The 22,740-nt window shown below is 39.1% G+C and overlaps 1 protein-coding gene and 1 long non-coding RNA gene across 3 annotated transcripts in view; one reads left to right on the top strand and one right to left on the bottom strand.

The window, feature by feature from the left end:
• The window catches only part of LOC142082259 (uncharacterized), a 150,618-nt gene extending 135,029 nt beyond the window's left edge, over positions 1-15,589 (bottom strand). Inside the window, exon 1 of the long non-coding RNA XR_012673632.1 lies at positions 15,495-15,589. This is a non-coding gene — a long non-coding RNA (uncharacterized LOC142082259). The remainder of the gene's footprint in view (positions 1-15,494) is intronic.
• A 236-nt stretch (positions 15,590-15,825) lies between these two features.
• Positions 15,826-22,740, top strand: part of USP53 (ubiquitin specific peptidase 53) — a 39,021-nt gene continuing 32,106 nt past the window's right edge. Inside the window, exon 1 of one of the 2 annotated variants that reach the window (XM_075150260.1) lies at positions 15,826-15,975. The gene's annotated coding sequence lies outside the window, so the exon portion shown is untranslated. The remainder of the gene's footprint in view (positions 15,976-22,740) is intronic. The other variant, XM_075150259.1, reaches the window with a different exon arrangement.

The raw sequence follows: 22,740 nt of genomic DNA, 5'->3' as shown, positions 1-22,740 counted from the left end.
ACAAAGATTACACAGTGGTATGAAAAAGTACAGTGGTATTTCCTGGATAAGTCTAGAATGTTTGTGTTAATCACAACTAAAAAGCCCACCAATGGCTGGTTATTTCAAACATACCAAATTAGTATCACTGAGCTATGTTACCACAAATGTTTTTGTAACTAGAAAGAAATTTCATACCCCTTTTCCCCTACAGCCATAGTATATACTGGCACTTAAAAGCATGCGAGTTTTCTTGCTCTTGCTATGCTGGCAAGCTCTGAGATTTTAGAAATAAAAGTATCAGACTCTTATTAAGCATCTGTAACCACACAGGGGGCAGGCAAAAATCAGTATGAGGGTGCTGGTTTTCAGTGTCATTTTTCAGGTTACAACTACATTCTAGCAAGAGGCAAGCATCAGTTTAATAATTGCTTGTTTCTACTTCTCAAATACTTCGTGTTTGAGAAGTATCCAACATCTGCAGGTTGGATATCCAATACACAGTTTAGTTTGTATGTGTTTTGAAACAGGAAACTTCGCTTCAACCAATAGGCCACTCTCCTTTCATATACCCTAAATGCTTCTCCAGGGCGTTATGGTCTCTAAGCATGCATGCAACATCCAAGAGGTTTCTGGGTATCTCAGATGGTACTCATTTTTTCTTTAAATCAGAGTATTCATAAAATTTTGCAAGCTCTACAGTTAATCAAATTTTATCTCAAAATGAAACCCACAGAAGATGATGATGGTAAGCAAATAAAATTATGTTTTTCCAGACATTTTCCTTATTAACGGTTTTGGTTTTTGAGCTACAAAAGTGAGTATTTCAGAAAGAATCTCAATATCTGAAGAAAAGAATGGTAGAATGAAATTTAAAGTGGAAAGATCAACAAAAAGTTTTTCCTGTATTTTTGCGGCTGAAATTTGTGTCTGCAAAAATGGTTTCCACGTTTCAAATCTGGTTTCAAGGCAAGTAGTTGGCAAAGGAAATTCTGTCATCTATTTTCTTTAATTTACTTTGTCACACAAACTGCACAAACAAATGTACAGGCCCTGAACAATTTTATGGAAAAAAAAAAAAAAAACAAAAAAAAAAAACCAACCCAACCTCATTGACCAAGAACACTTTCCTAGCAAGGGATTAGTTTGGGGACCTTAACTGTGCACATTGTACAACAATTATATGGACAATGACAAAAATATGAATTCTTCAATTCTTTAGCTGTAGTGAGGAGCAATGCAAACAAGTTCTGGAGGAATTTGGTTTTTATGAGCCAGCATAAGCATTCATAAGCCTATTTGAACAGAAATATGAGCAAATTGGTGCACACACACCATTGTGCCTATACACAGTGAGGACTCATCATTTTTATCATATACTCTGTAAAAATAACCTATACCTGCAGAGCATGCCACCTTGCTTCTTACACAACACACATAATGGTAACTTTAGTTTCCTATACATCTATGGATTCCCTGGTGCAGAATGGGCTCAGGAAGCTTAAGATGTTTGAGAAGTACTGAGCCTGCTGTGCATGTGTTCAGTTGATGATCCAAATAGCAGCATTAGATGTGGCTGGAAATTACCGACAGTCCTTAATTCCTCAAATTCTGTCTGAGGCTTCTGAAATGAGCTGTGTCACAGCAAAATCGGTAGCTCTAATTCAACACTCAGCTACAGTTATCAACTGCAGCAGAAGAGTAACAACTCTGTGCCTCCTGCTTTCCTAGCTCTACTACCATAGAGCTACATACACGCTAGTAAATCAGATGTGCCCAGATAACTCTTTCTAAAACTGAGGCCAGCTGTCAGAGCAGAGTCTGCAGCCACGCTATTTAATCTTCCCATATTGGGTGGCTTTTGCCAAACTGCCTATTGGGAACAGGCCCTTGACCACGCTAAACTCTTGAACCATGCTTGGGAACTGTTTGGGAAAGCGTTAATTAGCAGAAGCTAGGACTGCGCAATGTGCTAAGTATTCAACAGCACAGAGTATTGAGTGCCAGTGTCCAGGAATGTTCTCTGGCTGCATCAGCCTAGATGTAGCCTTATTGTGTAAGTCTCACTGCAATAAACAAACCTCTCTGCCAAAAAACAACTCCTTTGCCACACAGGAAGATCTCTTGTTAAGGTTGGGAATTCAGAGATTCTCTATTAACTTCAATGGGTTTTAGCACCTGCATTTATTTTGTGAAAGATTTATATGGCACTTGAAATGTATCCTATAACTAGAGGAAAGACTAGCTCTGGGTAACTAATGACGAAGAACTTCAGAGATCAAGATTTGTATTAATTTTTGTAGACAAAGAGATGGCTCTGAAGTGAGAGAACAAAGGTTTCTTTAGTTATAGGTTTGGAAAGATCAACAAATACATTTTTTTAAATTTTCAGTGGTGCTTCTAAAAGCTTCTTTTAGCTGTAAGGATAGATTAAATGGAAAAACACATGAGCAACAGCTTTACACAAACATAAACAATCAGAGGTATACAAATATTATAGAAAATGTGCTTATAACATCAAGTACACTTTATCACGGGACATTCATATTTGCTTCCAAAAGAGAAAGGGACTGAAGGGTATGACGAAAAGGCAGACATGTGGTGGGAGTAAATATATAGTTTAAAATGTCTAGAAGTCTTTGTTCCCAAACTTTTTTTGGCCTCATTTTTACTTACATTAAGGTACCCACTGCAGCAGTATAAAGGGAACTTCAAAATTTGTTTAAATGTTTTCACTAAAAATGTGGTGAATTGGGGAAATAGATCTGCTATTTCCCAATCTATACAAAATACTCTGTGATTACAGCATGTAAAAAAGAAATGAGAGATGTACACTTTTGAGTAGCTCCATGAAAATAAGGTGTTTTCTTAAAAACACATGCACCGTAAACCTCTTCTGACATGAAAAGCCAGGGTTCATGGCCTGTACTGTCTGCACTGTTGATAATAAATTGGTATCAGCAATAATAGTCATCAGGAGGAGTTCGTATTTTAACCCTATACAGTTACAGCCTGAAACTATGCTTACTGGTGTCACTTATGATGTTCCTATTTCACATACTTTGGTCAGACTCCTAAAAATTATATATTCATATTTCACTTTACTTAGCTAAGCTAATAGGCCAAACTACCCTAATATGTAAGTCCTTCACTGGCAGCACCGAAATAATTTCAGAAGTACTACATAGAGTAGATGATCTGAAATTCGTCCTTGAATACAGCAGGCCACAGTCTCTCTGACGTTGATTTCTGATGATGTGCTATTTGCTTATGTCAGGTATAAGGTATGTTTGCACAAATAAGGTAATAAAAACCCCATATGGTCTCTCTCCCAATTTCAGCAAAGAAACTGCAGCTCATTTGTTTTCTGGTTGTTGTGTAATAGAGATTACGTATCAGTACCAGGAAAAGAACAATTCTTGTTGTTACTTTATCACTATCCAGAAACATTTTGTTTATACCTAATCTTGTACTTTGGATGTATATCTTTAAACTGCATACTCACTTCTTAGATGTCTTAAATATGTCAGCATGTCTGGGCTGCTTTCCTTCCTGCATAATCCATACAACTGACAATTGTGGAAATAAATTATTATTTCTATTGTCTCAAAGTATCTCTGTGTTTTAATTAATTTAATACGCATTGTCTCAACCAGAAGCAGGAAAAACACATTGGAGATGGAATTCTGATCCCAGCGAAATCAAACAAGGGTTTTGGCACTGACCTCTGTGCAGACAGAATTTCACCATTCATGGCATTTATTGCAACTCAAATGTGTATTTGTAATTGAAATGTACGCCACTACCAAAGCTACTATGTGTTCAGCATAAGAATGGATGTTTTGGATAATAGAGCTGGGTCTAACTACGTATGCAGTTCATTTTGCATTGTACATATGATGGAAGTGCAAACAACCCTAATAATGCCTCAGAAATACTCTGGGAAACTGCATAGAACTGTAGGGAAAAATGAACAAATATCTACTAAGATATTTTTAAAATTATTTTCAGACCAGCCGTGAATAACCTGCACTCTGCTTCCATTCTTAGATGGTCTTACTAACCAGCACAAAATATTCTTGACCGTACCTAAGACATCAGGATAAAATATACTTCTTGAAATACAGTAAGACTGGAGCATAAAATCCCATGTATGTTAGATCTGAATTTCTCAATGTGGGGTCCATAAATTATTAGCAGTGTAGACAAAAATACCAAAAGATCCACGTAGGGCTGACAAGTCACATAGTGCTGGCTCCTTCATTATTCCCAGAGGCTACACACTGTTCAAAACCAAATAGAGTGCTCTAAATTATTTATAAATAATGTTTGCCACAGAGCTGTTATGTAATTGGGTGTGCAAGAATACAGATGATAAAAATAGTTATAAAATGCGGTCGGCATATTGATATAGGTTAAGACATGATACTCTTATTAAAAGGAAATTTAAAAGCAACTGAAAAGGTAAAAGCCACTCGAAGAAATAATACCTTATTGTAAACAGCCTGCAGGCTAAGTGTTCAGAGTAAGTAAAAACTACTACAGAGCTCTAACCCTTCCCTCCAAAAAGTTAGCATGGTTTAAGAGCAGAATAGAGGAGACTCAGAAAACAAAAAGACAAAGAAAAGTTCTCTGCAAGGGAACAGTAATTAGACCATCTAAGCACAAATAAAGGAAGTTATGACAGAGGTCTCCACGAATGGTATGGAGAAGATGAAGAGGGAACAATAACACAGGAACAAACTGACTCTCAATAAAATTATAAGGAACTAACTTTAAAATTAACAGAATAAATACTTTTTCAAGAAACGGTTGTGGAACCTGGTGCTATAGGATGTTGTGGGTCAAAAACTATTAATAACTTCAAAACAGAATTAAACAAATTCATCGTGGTAACTATGCCTATTATGGATAACGGCCATTATGTGATCTGAATCTGGGGCTTATCACTGAAAAATAGAGGAAGAGTGAGAGAGATCACCCCACATTTAGCTGATTTCCTTCTATAAATATCTTCTACTGGGCACTGTCAAAGATAATCGATTAGAAGGATCTGGCAATCCTATGAACCACTTTCTGGCTGTCTTCTGAAAATCGTATTAAAGTACCATGACAATTCTAGCAAGTGCTGTTAGTACAGCTGTTTATTAGTTTACATTAAAATACCCATTATGGGAGCAGTTAGAGGGAAGCCAATTTCCACATGTGAATGAGAACACTTAAAATGTAAGTTAGAACCAGAGAGAGCCAGGGCTAACTTAAAACCTCCCACACAGAGTATGGGCGCTGCAGGGAACACAAAAGCCTGACCTCAGCTATGCCTTTGGCATGACTCCTGATCCTATGCAGTGAGACCTCACCCTGCCGCGTCCACACTCACCATGTTCCACATGTTAAGTACGCATCAGCTCACAGTATATCAAAGGAATCTTTCAGTAAGTTATGATTATTATACAAAGTTTAAGGAAAACAGATAAAAGAGAAAGAAAAGTTTCACTTTACTGATTAGAGCACAAGAAGAGTCTGGGGGAAAAAAGGTCTGAAAAATCCAAGCTTTGTACCTGGGTCCATCACAGACTGGTTTTGGACACAACATGTAAAATTTGTTCCTCAGTTTTCCTATTAATAACATAGAAATACTAATTCAGGCTATGCAAGTTTTTTGGGCTTTAGTTTTTTTTTTTTTAATTTAAAACAAGAAATTTCATGGTAAAAAAGAAAGAAAGAAAGTAAAAAATAGGTTTACATATTATACATAATACACAATATTCCAGGTTATGGTGCATAATGAATACAAGAACCATTACTAGTAGAATAACATGCTGCTTTCATTTTACTTGAAATAACAGATTTCATTCTACAGTGGGTAGATTTTAACTGATGAAAGTATCAACTAATTAGTATCTGATGTTTTTAAATAGAAAGATGTAACTTTAGTTTTTAAAAAGTCCAAATAACTTCTTTCTTGCAGTTATTTTTGGCCAAAACTATGAACTAAATTCAAGATGAATTCACAAATATTTTGTTTTCAGGTGGAAATTGCATTTCCTGTGAACAAACTATTCATCCAAAACACATGGCCCAGCATTTGCAATACCTCCCTACTTCACAGAGACATTGTGAGACAAAGTTAAATAACACTTTCAAGAGGCAGAGGATGTATAAATCACTGTAAGAGTAAAAATAAGCCTGAATATTGTGAGCCAACTATTCTTTCAAAAGCAAATGGAGATTAAAATATTCGATGGAGCTTGTACAAAGAACAGCCTGAACTTTGCCAGTTCAGAGCTGGCTGTACTCATTAACGCAGGAATGCCCTCAGGCTGCTTTGCATGGAAGGTATAACTTAGAACTGGATTTCTCTGGAGTTCTGAAGGACATCTGGACAGTCATCTTCCAAAAAAAAAAAAAAAAGAAAAGAAAGCTTCAAATCTTCTCATAACATGACAGGACCCTTCTGCAAGAAAATACCTTCAGTTTCTCTGACGTAGGAGCAGGAAAAGAATGGAGAAGGATTTAAAAGGGCAGTGTAGGGAATGAGGAGATCTTGGGTGGCATATAGAGCAGCAAGTTAAGAATTCCTATGGTGGGAAGGCTAGCAGCCATGCAGCAGCCTAGGGAGTATCACTCTACTTCCTTTTCCTTTGTAGTTTCTCTGTAGAGCCAAGTTACTCAAGGTAGGCAAAATATTAACTTTAAACAGTAGTTACTGTAGTCGTTACACTCAAGATTACTGAAAGATGACTATGCAAGATAACTGCAAGTGATTATAAACAAACATTTGAGACATGAGAGGCTCTTCCTAGGCTGGCCTACTGTACGTCAAGAAGCCAAGTAAGGCTTAATTCTGGCAGCTGAATTCTAGCAATATGTCATTCCTTAAGTTCTTAATGAGAACATTTTGACTTTTTGCTGGCAAGGAAAAAAATAAGAACATGCTGTTCAAATAGGAAGGAGAAGAACAAGCTGACCAGTTACAGCAAGCATTACTGAATTAAAATGGAATGTGCTCATTTTCTAGCAGGGTTTTGCAGTGGTACAAATACATTTCATTAATGTATCATTGCTGAAAAGAAAGTGATACTACCCACAGTTCAAAATAAAAACAAAAAAGTCTTCATATATTTAATGACATTACTTTATCAATCAGTCAGATATGGCTTATAAAATAGGCACAGAGAATGGAAAATGTGGAAATCAGAAGCATCGGTGGGAAGGAAGCGGTAAAGCAGACCTGCAACTACAGTTCCATGAGATGAAGACAGGAGGCATTTGCCCCAACCCTGCTGTCCTTCTCTTCCAAGAGGCAAGAAAAACCACTAACAGCACACACTGTTCAGCACAGCACTCATGTCTGTCACCTGCAGCACAGTGGAGATATCTAACAATTCTCTTTACCACCTGTATCAGTCTGGTTTAACCTATGGTTGCTTTGAGCTAGCATATATGAGACAGTTCAGACCTGAGTGTGCTCTAACTACAGCTTAATGAAGCACAGGACAAAACAAGCTCCATTCTATAATGTGTCTCTTGCACATTATGGATCATTGTATCATACAATGATCACAACTTCTCTTAGCAATGTTTAGAGGCTTGGACAATTAAAAAACTTCCACTAATTTCCAATTTCTAAATTCATTCATACCCAGCTTAGAGCAATTTCTTAACAAAACTTTTTTTTTTTAATTAAAACAAGCTTCCTTTCCTGTCACATTTGCTTCAACTAGTATATTCAAAGACTGTAAGGTCTTCTACGCTTCACTTGTCTAAATTAAACAATCCAAGTTCTTTTAGTCTCTTGTCCACTCCTCTCTTTTAGTAGGGATTTTTAAATTTGTTTTTACAACTCTTCTAAGCCCAATTTCTTGCATGTGGATTTCCAGATCTGTTCTCAGTTTTAGAGATAAAGTTTCACCAGCCATATGTACCACATGTGGCATTAGTACTTCCTAATCTGTACAACAAATATGGGGCTGAATTTACTTAAGACTTAATTTACATTTTCCACAGTAACAACAAATCAGTGACTCACAGCCACCCTTTCTTTGGCTTATACATCCAGTTCTTTCAAATTCTCTCATCTTCCATCCGACAAGCTCTGAGCTTGTGTCAGAGAGACTTTCCTATTAGTCCCTAAGCACATGACTTGTACTTCATATTATTCTATTTTACTCCATTTTATTTCTCTACTTCTCAAGGTCATCCAATTATTCTGGTACGACACCACCCTACAGGGACTGTTTCCCAACTTTGTGATGTCAACAAATTTCATTAGCAAGTTCCAGTTTTTGTGCCAAGATCACTAATGAAAATATTAAACAACACCAGTTTCAATATAAATTTTTGGACAGAGCTCTAACAACTTCCCTCTGCCATTCAGCATAACGTATTGCCACCTTTTCCTCTGAAGTATTTCTTTGCCCGTTTGACACTCAATTTCCTAATTCCCCTCTTCTTCAGTTTAAAAATTTCGTTTCTCTAGAAAAGCAGTTACTATATCACGGAAAGAAAGCAGGCAAGCCTGGCGTGATCTGTCTACCGAAAAAAAATGTTTTATTCTATTTACTTCCATGTCCTTTTTTTTTTTACCTCCTCCAGAATTTGTTTGGTTTTTTTTTTAAATCTGTACGAGGAGAAGCTAAAAAGTACTTGTCTTCCACAAAAAGCTAATCTGCCTTAGTGTCCACGTCCTATCCATGTTATAGAAAACTAGTCGGTTAAGATGTTCATTTCACCTTTGAGCCTTGCCAAGAAAATTTTCACTCTTGACTCCAGAAGCAAGTGGTTCCTACTCCTCCTTTGCTTGTCTAGAAAAATACTAGTGACATGCTTTTACAACAGAATCAATAACTGGGGACTAAAAGAAAAGTTTCTACTAAAGGTTAGAATTGATCTGGCTTTAAATTTATCTGACAACTTAAAACAAACCCATTCCAATAAATTTCTCTACAATTTAAATAGAACATAGTGCAGAAGCATTTGAACTAGCTAGTTCTGGAAATAGAAAAAAGTATGGATGTCTCAGCGCGGTAATATCTACAAAGTCATCATGTTCTCTGATTACTGGGATTTAAATTTTGTACAGGCTAAAGTCATACATACTAAATTTACACGTGCAAAGTAACTTACTAGTTTGCAATTGAAAACCAGCTGCTTCTGTGCATAGAAGGGGGGCTAAACGTTTTTATATTACACTATTGTCTATATTCTGGGAACCCTGAAAACTTCAGAAAGGATTAAAAAAAAAAAAAAAAAAAGGATGAGCTAAATCCTGAAATGCAATGAGCACTGAGAACACTTAACAAATCAACTGCCTTTTTTTTTTTTTTTAATCAGCCTATTTTATAACACAATCCTGTTAAATTTTGCTTAGGTATAGACTGAGGTGTGGATTCAACTCATATATTTTAAATCAAATAATGTTCAGTTTCTCACACAGGACAAAATCAGTTTTTTAAATACTTGCTGACATTTTTGCATTCTATTATCTGATGTATTTAATGTATTTTCAACTTTTAATGAGACAGAGTATTTATTATGTAATGTTAACCTCTGTATTACTCCTAATTTTATATTCATTGAATATTGCTCTTTTGTCTTAGTTTTACTTCATGTTGGATTTCACCCAAAAAGCTCAATTTAGCCACAGAAATTGTCTATGTGAATCCAAGGAATGAGCTTTTTAAGGGAACCTCTCTGTCATTCTTTTCTTATTCTGTTGCAGACATGCATTCTTTACTGACTTATATCCTAAGACAAAGCAATAAACGAGACCTGCAAATTTGAAAGGATTGTGCAAGACTGATGCAACACAAAGATCATCATTAAAACCATGTTTTCAAGAGCACCCAGATAAGGGCACAGTTTCAAAAAAATGCCTGATATATACAGCATGCGTAGAATTTTCTCATACTTCTACTGTTCCAGGAACTAACTTTAAAAACAGAACAGCCTAAAAACAGGAGAGGATTTCAGTTACATTGTTGTTCCACAGAAGTAGATTATTGGACTGGAAACTGGATTATCCAAGAGGAAAAATAGTCATTTGCAAGATTTACGCAACCCCCACCCTTTCCCTCGTTCCTGAAGAATGAACACAATCATGCACACACAGATCTTGTTCCACGCCCGTTATCATCAAAAAGTCTGGAGAAGAATGAAAACCAATGTTTCTTCTTCTCAGGGTGAAATTCTAGATTACTTCAATGAAATTGCTTTTGCCACACCATTGAACATTTTAGCACTTGAAAAACTATTGGGAAAAAATTTATCGTCAGGATAACGTAAAATGAATAAGTAAGAGCAAAATATATTGTGTTTATTCCTGTACCTAAAAGAAGAACACTTAAAAATAGTGGTTATGCTCTATGAAACTGTGTTTACAGCTAATTGAGAGGAGGAGGAAGGGGAAGAAACTTGAACAGAAATGATAGGAAGTTTAGAATCTCAACCCATAAACAGCATTCAGTAGGCTCCCCCCTGTAAGTCTGTAATGCCCCTTTATTTAAACTCTTGCAGTCTCCTGTGTTCTGTATTACTTTTTTTTTTAACCTAGCTAAAATAAACCAACGCTCCCATTCTTAACACTCCCATTGCTTCTGAAGCTTAACTTAGAGCTTTTAAGATAAAAAAAAAGTGATGCTTTTTCAGACAGCATCAATTTTCTCCTTCTTTCATTCATGTTTTCTTATATTCTCAGTTTCTTTTTCCTTCCTTCCCCTCTTCTTAGTGCTGATACTAAGCCTTGTTTCATTACTTCATTCTTATTTTTCACCTTTACTTTTGTCATCGCTCTTCCATATCCTCCTCCTGAACTGTATTTCTCCTCATTCTGTTCTCAACCCTCTATGTTTTGCTCTCGCTTAGCCCTTTCTCATAGGCCCAGTATGCATGGAGCAGGCCTGCAGCATGACCAAAAGCAGAAGCATAGCCAGAAAGGCTATGAAGAGCAAAATAAGTTTTAAACATAGTGCTCCAGATAGGATGAAAAAAGGAGTGGGAAACTAGCTGACTGAACACATCTGCCTGAATGAGTCTTTAAAGAAATGCTCCACTAGCCTGTTACAAAGAAGAAAATGGATGCGGTTGTGCGTATAAATTTTAGACTCTATACAGGATGTGGGAATGAGAGCAATCAGATGACTAAGCTTCATGTGACTGCTTGCGACAGGCTACATAAGGAAAACTTTGCTAGAGTATGTTTAAAAGGAAAGGTTGTGGGTATGGGTACTCATGGTAGGGGAGACTCGAGGACTGGAATATAGTTAGGTAAAGTTACCCATGAAATAATGTGTCCTCACTTAGCTTACTGCAAGCTGAAGAGGTATTTTTCACTTGTTCTGCTCTTGTTTTGGATCTTTTTGTGATAATACAGCTGAGCATGCAACCTAGAGAACTTGGACTAAAATGTTGTTAGGGCTTCCTTTCAGCTCTCCTAGCAAATGCATACAATTATTATTCTATGTTGCAAATAATAAAAATGCTATTTACTTTTCCTCTGGTTCTTTTACTCCTTTGTGGCTCTCCTTCCTATCCTTATTATGGGTAACTCTTGCAGTATTACGAAAAGCACTGAGCTAACCGCTTAGTGAAAAACCACTGCTCCTGAAGACAAATAACTACAAGAGTGTCTTGGAATTTGAAAGATTTTTTCCCTCCTCTCTGGGCAGAAAAGTTTACATATATGATATGACGATACCCCAAAGGCTTAACATGGAAAATCACGTATTCTTCAGTGGTTTAGCAATACAGCATCTTAAGTAACCCTTATCTTACTCAATCAAACTTCATCCTGCTACTGCCTATGCAGAATAGGGCCCAGTTTCCCTGACACCTTTCAAATTGCAGGTTCTTCTAGAAAAATTATTTTCTTCATTCTTTGTCTATTGAGCAGAGTAGCACAGCCTCAGACACTCTCTTAAGAGCTCAATAATTACTTCACAAAAACACAATGGCAGTTCCCAGCCACTGGAATTAAACATAGTTTTCAATTATAATGGGAATGTCCCACAAGTTCTTAAAGTCAATGATAAATGGTACCTGATCACTAACATTCTTTATGATAGGCTGGTAAAAAGAGACTGGACCTTAACAGAGGCAGTATAATGTCTAGTGCTGAATTACATTCAGTAAAAATACTTTAAAGAAAGATTTAACTAATAAACCACACCTTAAATTCTGCATTGTGGAATTTTCTGCCTCAGACCCTACACATAATTTGCTAATTTATTTTTTCCAAAATCCCCCAGTAAGTACAGACACAGTTCCTGTTAAGTACATGAAGTTGATTTCACACAATTATCAGCTTATGAGGAAGAAAGATCAGTGCAGAAGAGCAAGACTAACAATGACAAAATCAATTAGCTACTCAATAAAACATTACTTAACTAATTTTTTAAAAAACACAAAATGTAGTCTTTTAATCTGCTCCAATCTGAGCAGATTTGAAGCAGACATCATTTCTTTATGAATCATTTGAACATGAAGAGGATAGTAACTGTTTGAAAAGGTTGTTGTAAACATGTTCCAAGCATTAAGAAGAAATACGAAAGAAAATAGGGAACGGGTGTTCCAGTACAGCTATAGGTATGAAAATGTTCATAGAAACACTGTGTATACAAAACACATGATACAATAAAATTTATTTCAGAGGAAGAAATCAGAACTTATTTACAGATCAGCCAGTGGCAACAACAGTATAAATGACACTGGAACAGAGAAGTTCTAACACAAAAATAAACCCTTTTGTGTGCAGTTGCGAAACACAGATTTGCAGCTCATTCATCAATGAAAATTATGTATGATGCCAGCAGCTTTGAGAAAAAATATTTCATGCAGGTATTTTTAAACCTTTCCATGTCTCCTAACTACGTTAAGATTTTTCTTTTGGTACGTAACTTTCCATAAATGTGTTTTAACCGGGATTGGACACGTGCAAAAACCCAACCCGCCGGATATGCTGAAGGATCTGGATATGGTCTGCCTCCATTCTCTTCCAGCTCTGTGTTTCATGTCACACCCCGACCTCCCCCCATCAACGACTGCCACATTGTTCTTTCTTCCTTTTGAAAATCTTAATATTGGCCTGTTAGCTGGGAGCCAAGCTGAATGGTTGGATTACTGAGTAGAATTGTAAAAGCCTATTTTACTTTACTCTGGATCTCTCTACTTCAAGTTTAACCCCTTTTCAACTCTAGTGAACTCTCCAGTTTAACAATCTGTGCTACTAATACTACCAAACTTTACATAAACATCAGTACTAAAACCACATAAACATTCTTCTGCACCCTCGCATCATGCATAGCACATATCCTGTACTGACAATAACTGCAACAGGAAATCATTTGCCCTTGTAGCATTGTTTTGTACTTGCACCATTTATTCTAATTTTAAAATTCTTCTTTTAGCTCATTTAGGGCTTCCTGTGCCACACCTGTGTCATTCTCTGTCTGAACTGTGTGGAAGCCTATTAAGATTCACTGGTAGAAAATCTTAAAATATACCATAATTAAAGCTCACAGACTACACTTACTCTGAGAAAAAAGGAATAGAAGAAACCAATATAAATCCTAAGGGACTTCTAAAAGATTAGCAGTGAAAAACAAATCTGTGCTGAAGAAAGGGCAGAGGCAAACAAGAAAGCAGAGTCCATGGAGAAGCAAAAATATCAAAACGAGGTCATCATCAGAATGAGGTCATAATCCTACTTTGGGATTCACAGATGCCTTTGCCTGACTGGCTTTGCAAAGAAGTAATACAGAGATCAAGGACTAAACTGATACTAACCAAAATGATAAGCAGAATGTTTTTTATAAATATATAATAACAAGATGCACTAACACAAAACTGGATTTTTAATGGTAATGTTAACATACTGACTTTTAACATGTTTTTATCGTAAAATTTCTAGTGAGAACTAGAATGAGAGAATCAAATATTCAATTTCCTTCAAAAATCACAAAATCTAGGAAACTTCAGAAAACGACAGGCAAACAAATACGGTATCTGTTAAAAAATTAAAAAGTATATTCATGTCAATTACTGGCCATAACGTCTGAAAGTCTCAAGAAAAAAACTTTATACAAATCCTGTATTAAGTAACTACAACTTGTGAATATAAGATGACTATCCAAATCACTGAAAAGTGTGGCCAAATATATATATATGTATAACAAAAGCCTGAAAAATTTAATTAAAATCTCCCCAAATAATTTTGGGCGTTTTTTGAAGTAAAAAGTTGGCCACTTGATGAAAAATCTTGGAGGCTGAAACTGAGAGAATTGCCTTTGCCAGTGGGCTTCCTACACTAGCAATATAATGGAAGAAACACTACCAAAAATAATCTGATCAAAATGTATTGATTTTTTTAATGAAAAAGGATACAAGAACAATAGAAGTGTAGTATTTAAGTCAGGCAGCGAACTAATTTTATGCAGTGCCTTGTGTTCCACATAGTAAGTTCTGGAGTGAACCATTACTGCAATCTGGATGACCTAAACAAGAGGCAGGAAGGGAACTTTACTGGGAAATTATTTAATTTACTATTGCTATTGGAAAAGTGAACGTGCTTTTATACACGTAAGCACTTTTGCAATCCTGAAAGACCACGAAGAAGGCAACTGGAAGAGAAAGAATACAAAAAGTTGTATTCAGCAGCATGCGCTAAGGACTGATGTTGGGTGTGGTAACACTTAAAATATCATTACTAATCTTGAAATGAAATGTGTTAATGAAATCTACATGTTTATCCAGGAAGATGATAATAATAGTGAAATATAGAAGTTACTTGAGCAACTAGAAATATGAGTATTCATCAACACATAATTCCTTTTGCAAATAACAAAAGGAAACACCCCTCCCTCCCCAAAATAATAGACCAGATAAAAATCATAAGGAACACAACTTCGGGACAATGACCCTCCAGCAGGTGATATATAACATAGGATCCTTCTGGGCAACACGGAACTCAAAAGCAATACAACTTTGAGATGTATGTACACTTGTTTGGGGTTTGGCTTAAGAGCTGCCCTGGGCTCCATCAGCCACCCGCATGCCTGTGCCATTTCATGGGCATCTTAAGTAAAGCCAATGTGCGTAGACAGATATCCTGGAAAACAATTGCTGGAAAAACAACCGCTGCCTCGGTCATTTTAACGGGTTATTAACTCGAAAACCCAGTGGTTTGGAATAGTCCCAACACAGGCGACCAGATGACTTTGAGAGCAGCTCCCAGTTACCTGAGGTGCAGCCACAGCGGCTTTCACATTTGGGACAACCTCACCCTCAACCAGTGATGAAACGCGGAGGGAAAAGGGGGGTGTTTGCGGCAGCCCCTTACCTTGCCACGGCTCCCCCAGCCCTCTGCCTTCGGCAGGCTGCAGGGACCCCAGCCCCACCCGACGCGCCACCTGAGGCGCAGGAACACCCTCAGACCCTCGAGCGCGGGACTGTGATAAGCCGGAGCCCTCCCGCGCACCCATTGCGCATGCGCAGTCCTAGCGGCCGTACCCACCTACCGGGCTCTCTCTGGCCAGAGCGGGAGGCGGCGGCTCTGTGATTGGCCCGGCCCCTCCAATCGCCTCCGAGCGCTTCTCCCCCCTCCGGCTGTCCTCCCTCAGCGCCCCCTCCCTCTTCCTGGCGCCGGCTACGCTCAGGAGGATCCGGGCTACCGCCAGGCAGGCGCGCGCCCCCCCTTCCCGCCGCCGCCGCCGCCGCCGCCTCACTGCGCATGCGCGCCGCCGAGCGGGAGAAAGAGGGCGGGGGAAGAGGGAAGGAGGAGCGCGGGCGCGAGGTCGCCCCCGCCTCCCGACCCGGACTGGCCGGCGCGCGCCCGCGCTCGCGCCGCCCCGGAGCGCGAGACTAGGAGAGAGGAGCGGGCGCGGCGCGGCGCGGCGCGGGGGGGAAGCAAAAGTTGCTGTGAGGGCGGGGCTGCGCCCGGAGTCGCCGCCGGGAGGGGGCGAGAGAGGAGCTGCGTGCGGGAGCCGCGGGGGACGGCAGGTGAGTCGGGGGTGCCGGCGGGGGTCGGGCAGGGTCGTGTTCCCCCCCGGTGGGGCGGGAGGCGAGGCAACGGTCTCGGCGGGGGAGGCAGCCGTGGTCCTGAGCTGGGGAAGGGGGAGCGGGGTCCGCCTCTCCACCCACCGCGGGACGGGGCGAGGTGTGCTGGGCGGCAGCGGCCGCGCGACCGGGGACGGGGTCCGCCGGCGGCGTCGGGACCGCCGCGGGCCGTTCACCTGCTGCCGCCGCGTCTGGCGGCGGCCGGGGAGGGGAGGGGAGGAGGAGGAGGAGGAGGAGGAGGAGGAGGAGGAGGAGGAGGAGGAGGGGGGGGGGGGGTCCCGTCCGGCGAGAGGTGGCCGCCGCGCGCTCAGCGATTGGGGCGGTAACCGTCGTCTCCTCACGGCGCCGCACTGAGCCGGTGAGCGGCCGGCCCGGGGCGCCACCGGCCCCTGCCCGGGGAGCGGCGCCCACCGCGGAGGGGGCCCGCGTGGATGTGCTGCTGTGGTGGGCGGCGCCGGGATTAAATCCCTCCTGAGGACGGCGTGGGTGAGGGTCACAGACGGGTCGCGGGGCTCGCTGCTAGCGCGGTCGCTGTAAGTTGTGTAAGCGGAGGGGTGGGCTGCCTTTGCAATGGGCATGGTTTTCGTGTCGGGACGGTGCGAGCGCGTATGTTGGCTCTGTCAGAGGCAGAATGTAAAGCTAATGTTTAACGTGGTAGTCACATGCCCATCAGCGAGTTTTTCTGGAGTGTTTTCAAAGACTGCTTAGAACAGGAAATGCCAGTACAGGTAGTATGGAGCTGTTTGAAATTTAATCAGTTTACAGTATTTGGAGGCTCTGTTATTTGCTGTATTCATACAGATGGCGTTTCAGAGGCATGTAGGTAAATGTATGCAAATTGTCTGCTTAGCATCCAATTTAAGTTTAAGTTTTTCCCTTACTTTGATTTTTCAATGCAAATATTTTAAAATAAGCTTTTCGGAGGAAATATGTCTTATTCTCTTGACATGCGTTTTTCCCTTCCCAAAATAAGCGTGGGTTTTGCATATTTCTACTTAATGCCTTATTTTGCACATGCAGAAAAAATCCCCTTTTGCTTAACTTTGAAGATACTAGGATTATTTTAAGAGCAAAAACTTAATCACATGAATAGTATTGTGCCTGATTGATGATGCGGTATCCCCTTCCCCCTCAAGGCAGTGGAAACTGCCTTTATTATTAACTACCCTGTTCTTGTAGAATGGAAGGGTGATTTTCGGTATCAAAAGAGTGAGAACTTATGTTATAATCTGAATATAAATGAGCCTCGTCTTTCTTCCCCTAACAAATTATTGCAAAGTCAGATGTATTTGGTTGGTTTTTTGTTTAATAAAACTGGTTGATTTTTTAAAATACCAAATTACTTGGGTAAAAAGTTATTATCCTGGACCAGTGGGATGTTGACAATAAAAACACCTAAAATATGCACTTGACTTTCATATCAAAACTTGATAGTGCAGAATCTTTTTCAGTGTGCGTGATGTACTACTGACAGAATTGTTTGGGTGTGAGACCCATAGGACTTCAGGGTCAGGGTATTAGCATATCATGTGTTTCAGTTATATTGCTTTCCAAGATCTTGGTAGCAACACTTTGTCATTTTTCCTTGGTTAATGCCTCTTGATAGAGTAAAACAGTTTAGTCACTTGAGGGACATAGTCATGGGAATTAAACCCATTCAAAGAGTTCTTCAAAACTGTCCTTATGGTTTAAGCAGAAACAAGTTGGAGTTTGTTGGGGCCAGGTTAAATGATGATGGGTTGAGGCTGTAACAGGGAGATGGACTGGATCAGAATTTTAGATGTGTGGACTGAGTGAAATATTTGTAGATAAGTTTGTACAGATTTGTTCATGAATAAATATATGAAGTGTAAAGATTCAGAACCTTCTTTTTTGTCAAGCCTAAAAGTATGGGTGGGCTTAAAAATGATGCTTATATTACCATTCCTTGTAACTCAGTTACATAGTTTTTCCTGGTGACTTAAGAAATCAGAAAGCTTTTTGGGAAGGAACAGAACTTGGTATTTTGCACCTCTGTTAATGATCAAACATCTACACAGAAAACTGAAAGGCAAGGTTACAGTTTAGACAGGCAGTTAATCTGGGATAAAAAGGCAAGTGTGAGAATTATCGTTGTAAAGATACCTTCTATCTTTTGAGGCTCAAAAAAGAGTACATAGTAATCTTTAAACAAAGCACTTTGTAAAGATGTAGGAAGATGGAGAAACAAAAAATCTTCTCTGTAGTTTCTGTGCGATGATTCACTGTAAATGCTGGCCCATGTCATGGGTTCGGAATCTGTATTCTTTAAGATCTTTACTCAGAGCTATTGTAGCTATTTCTAAAGTTGGTTTCTAGTTGTAACAGCCCAGAGATGCTGAGCTGTGAACCTGTTGTTTTGTTTCTGATGCAATCAGGAAAGTTTTTATTGGAACAGCTTAAAGAAAAAATTGTATACTTATACAAAAGCCATCTGGGACAGCATCTACACTTCTGGTTCTCCCATCTTGAAAGAATACAGAGAAGTGTGACGTGCAGGAGCAGTGGTTTGGCATGTGAGGGACAGCTAAATGGATAAGGGCTGGAGAAGAGACAATAGAGATCTTTAAAATAGAAAAAGACTGGATTTAAAATCTTCAGAGATTGGTTGGAAGAATTTCTAGAAGAGATAACCATCAAACACCCCTTCAGTCTCTTGGGGACTTCTTGAGTCAGTGACTGAAAGCAGAAAGAACGTGTCAGACCAATACCACTGACTGGTATACTTGCAGATGGCCTGCAAAATTAAGGCTAGTGGTCACTGCTGGGAATGGGTGTGGGGGGGGGGGGGGGTTGGGGTGTTTTGGTTTTGGTTTTTTTTTTTTTGGTCTTACAGTGTTGTTCTCGTTTCATGTTATGTGTGTTGCAAGTAAGTGCTATTAATGAAGTTTTTTTCCTCTATCTGATGTTTCAAATAGTGAGAATTTGCATTCTTGTAAACATATTTCTTTGACAGCTTTTGAAGTGAATGGTATAATTTTCAAAGACAAAGACTGGTGACTACTAAAAGCATTAGGTGTATCTTACGGCAAAGGAGATCTGTTGACATATGCAGTTCAACACAATGGTAAAGGTGGAAGGGGATTTGTGCAGGGACCAAAAAATTTATGAGTCAGCCCTACTGAGGTGGATATGAGTTTATTCATTTTGAATTTCAGTCTTTTTCTACATTTTTTAAAGCAACTTCACTGTTTTTTGGGGTTTTTTTCCAAATGTGGGGAAAAATCATTGCAACCTCCAGTACTGTCACAATACAAATCAGATTTTTGTTTTGTTGATGAAAATTGGCAATTTCAAATGACAAGCTTTTGAGCTGTGGAAAACACTCAAATTCTCGCAGTTGCAACTTTTTGAATTTTTGATGGATTTCATTCTGTTGAAGAGGAGAAAGTAACTACAGCCCTAATAATGCTGGATCACTGCAGAAAACTGTTGGTTTCCCATCATGTTTATTCCCTTGCAATACATTTAATCACTCTTCCTTCCAAATTTTTGTTGTCTTGTATCTAAATTCCTAAGTTATAATATATATCAGTTTATAAATTGATTTACCAGAGTTGTCAGACCATTGGGTGGGTTGCCAGGCTCAGCTCAGAGGCGTGAATTGCCAGCAGAAGCAAAAAGCTGTGTTGCTTAAAAGTAACCTTAGCACTGGGCATGAGAAAGGTTTGCCATTAGTCATTTGTGCAACACACTGAGAGTAGTTGCAAAATGAAGTTGAGAAAACGTAAATAACGATTCTTCAGCCAAATTTCAGAGACACACAGAGTCAACAACTTTTGAACCCATTGGCAGGTTTCCACCCAATTTGACAGAAGGGATAGAAGTCTTAAAGATGATTATGTACTTACAAAGTGCATGAAAACAGGCTGCTGGCTGGAAGAGAGAGACCTTGTAAGAAGATGTAAGGAGCAGAGTTGGCGTATGCCCCAACTAGGGGGAAGACTGTGCGAGAACTCAGCTGTGAGGCATAAAGCTATCAGGAGCCAGCATTGATAGTTCCAGTATTCACAGAGCCAACTGTTTATCTCAGCAGTTTTATCTAAATGGATATCAAAGATGCCTAAACCCAAATGTGCTCACTAGAAAGTGATTTGTTTAGGTAAAATAATAACTGCACTGATTTCTAAGCTAATTTAGTGACATTACTACTTACATTGAAAAGACTGTGCCAGCTGCAGTTACTTACATGCTAAGATGTACCAACAAAACAGGTAACGTGTTTTTGCTGATGAATGTATTTGTTGTTCTGGAGGCTATAATGGCAAGTGTCAGAAATTTGTGACACGCATGTATTTTGTCCTGTAAGGCCGCACAACTAAGGGTAGCCAGGTGCTTGATAAGATCATTGATGACTGAAGAACAGTGACTGAAATTAGGCAAGGTAGAAGAACTTAAGCTGATAAATAGATGTTGGTTTGAGAGTTCATAGCCTTTGTTTAGTGTCTTTGGTTGAGAACAGTAATCCAAAATCGATCCTTTAGTCTGAAGCGCAAGAATATTTCTTTAACTCTCAGCTGCTAAAAATCTTACGTAACGTGTCAGTAACACTATGTGGAATAACTGTTTTGCTGAAAGATTGCAGACCTATTGAAGACTCTGTATGGTTCAATGACTTACGATCTTTCCTCAGTCACCCACATCTTTGTCAAGCCAAGAATTTAAAAGGACTGGTAAACCCCAGTGGCTAATAAATGCTACAGTGCTCTTAGCAACACTGGCTTACCACAGACATGTAGGAACAGTTTTCAGTTCCTAATTATAGTCCTATAGAGTACTGACTTTAGGGTAAGGGAGTCAGTGGTCTCAGTCCCAGTCATCTAAAAGCTTAACTGAACGGTATGGGAGGTAGAAGGAACCAAGGTTGATCAGAAGCATCACTTCTCTGGTTTATGGAACAATCTACAACGAGGTTAGGCTTGTCAGCAGAGGAATAATACTCTTGGGGGATGGTCCAAATCCAGAAAAATTTGCTGTGACTAAAGAGCATACATCCTTGCCAGCATCTTTCACAATAGCTTTCTTTGATCTTGGCTTTTTTCTTCTACTGCTTTTTTTTTTAAAAAAACAAAACCAAACTTTGAGATATTTGTACAAAGTAAATTTCAGAACAAGATGCTACTATAAACTTTCTCTCCCTAGGGAGAGGCTGTGATGAGATATGGATGACAGAAATTAATCCCATTGCTTATGGCACCGTTGGAAAGCTCATCTACGGTGCCCCCCTTACTAGTGACTAAGCAGCTATGCGCTGTTGTATTTGATACAGGGTGTTAGAGGAGAAAGAAAGGGTAGTGGAACTTCCTACTCCAGGCTAGGACTTACTAGTCACATTGCCCAGAGAACTGTGTGTCAAGATAGTATTATTTCACACCTACTGTCTGTTCCCTGGGATGATTGTGACCGTTTGGGGGGAGAAAGAGCAGTAGATAAAACAAAGGAACTAGAGTGCCCATTTGGTGCAAAGTTCTAGTTAAGCAGTAGACGTACAGAGAGATCTTTCAAATGGAATACCTTTCTGATACACCCTTCTTGTTTATTCTTAAATATTTGACACGTTTGAATTGCTCCGGGGGGGTATGTTTAGTTCGACATATGCAGTTTAAAGAATGCATTTATAGAAAGAGTAATTTGAGAAGGTTGCATGAAAATAATTTTTAAGTAGTCGCTTCTGATCTTTCTAGTGTTGTATTTAAATTTTCAGGAAAAGGTGTACTAATGTTGTGGGTAGTTAATAGAGGCCATATGAATATAATATCACAGTGCTTTGGAAAATGAATATCTGGCCCACATATGAAAACAGCACAATGAATGTATTCTGCAATTTATTAGAATAAGATTGTGTGCACTTACCTGATGTGATAGTTGAAATTGTTTGTAGTCACAACTTTGTGGATGTGAAATTAAACAGCAAGCATCTTAATGTAATATGACAGTAACATAGAGCTAATCCAGAACCATTTTTTATTAAATTCTTGCAGTGAATCATTGCAACTTTTCTGAAACACAGCCCAACAGCTAAATGCTTAGTGAAGTGAACATAAAGAAAACAAAATTATCAAATTATATTCTGTCAAGGTCAGTTTCCAGTTAGATTTCGGACTCCTTCCTCAGTGCTGTCACAAATCGCACTATTTCTAGTATTATTAAATCAAATTACTTACGGGTGAGATTCAGTAACATCAGTAAACAAACAAAAACCATCTGATTATGCATGGGACAAAAGGGACTTTTGGTTAGGTTCCAGTTACTGATTTTTTTTTTGATAATACAAGCAAGCACCAATGTTTCTTTTAAATAAAGGGGAATGGTTTTAGGGGTTCAAGACTTCCTGCAGGTATTTTTGAAAGTCACATGATTTGTTTCTGGGGTTCCCAGCTGCGTAATATTTGAGAGCTGAAGAACTGTTTGACATGAATATAGTGTTGGTTGTTTTGAGCTGGGGAAAGTTATCTTCCAATTTATACAGCATTCCAACTACAAAATTTATTTTTGTTTTTTAATGCTGCTCACCAATCTTGAAAGGCTTGCACAGTGGAAAAAATTCTAGTGAGAAGGCTGCAAGTTTTGAAGTATACTGATATGTCTTTAGTATCTCACGTGCTTGTAAAAGCTAAGGTGAGTATCTTGGTTGTAATGTGAGGCCCAAATTTCACTTCTCCCTTTTCCCCCCAATACGCAGCCTTAATT

This window comes from Calonectris borealis, chromosome 4 (assembly GCF_964195595.1).
Source record: "Calonectris borealis chromosome 4, bCalBor7.hap1.2, whole genome shotgun sequence".
Lineage (NCBI taxonomy): Eukaryota > Metazoa > Chordata > Aves > Procellariiformes > Procellariidae > Calonectris > Calonectris borealis.
This window is presented reverse-complemented; position numbering and strand designations above follow the sequence as displayed.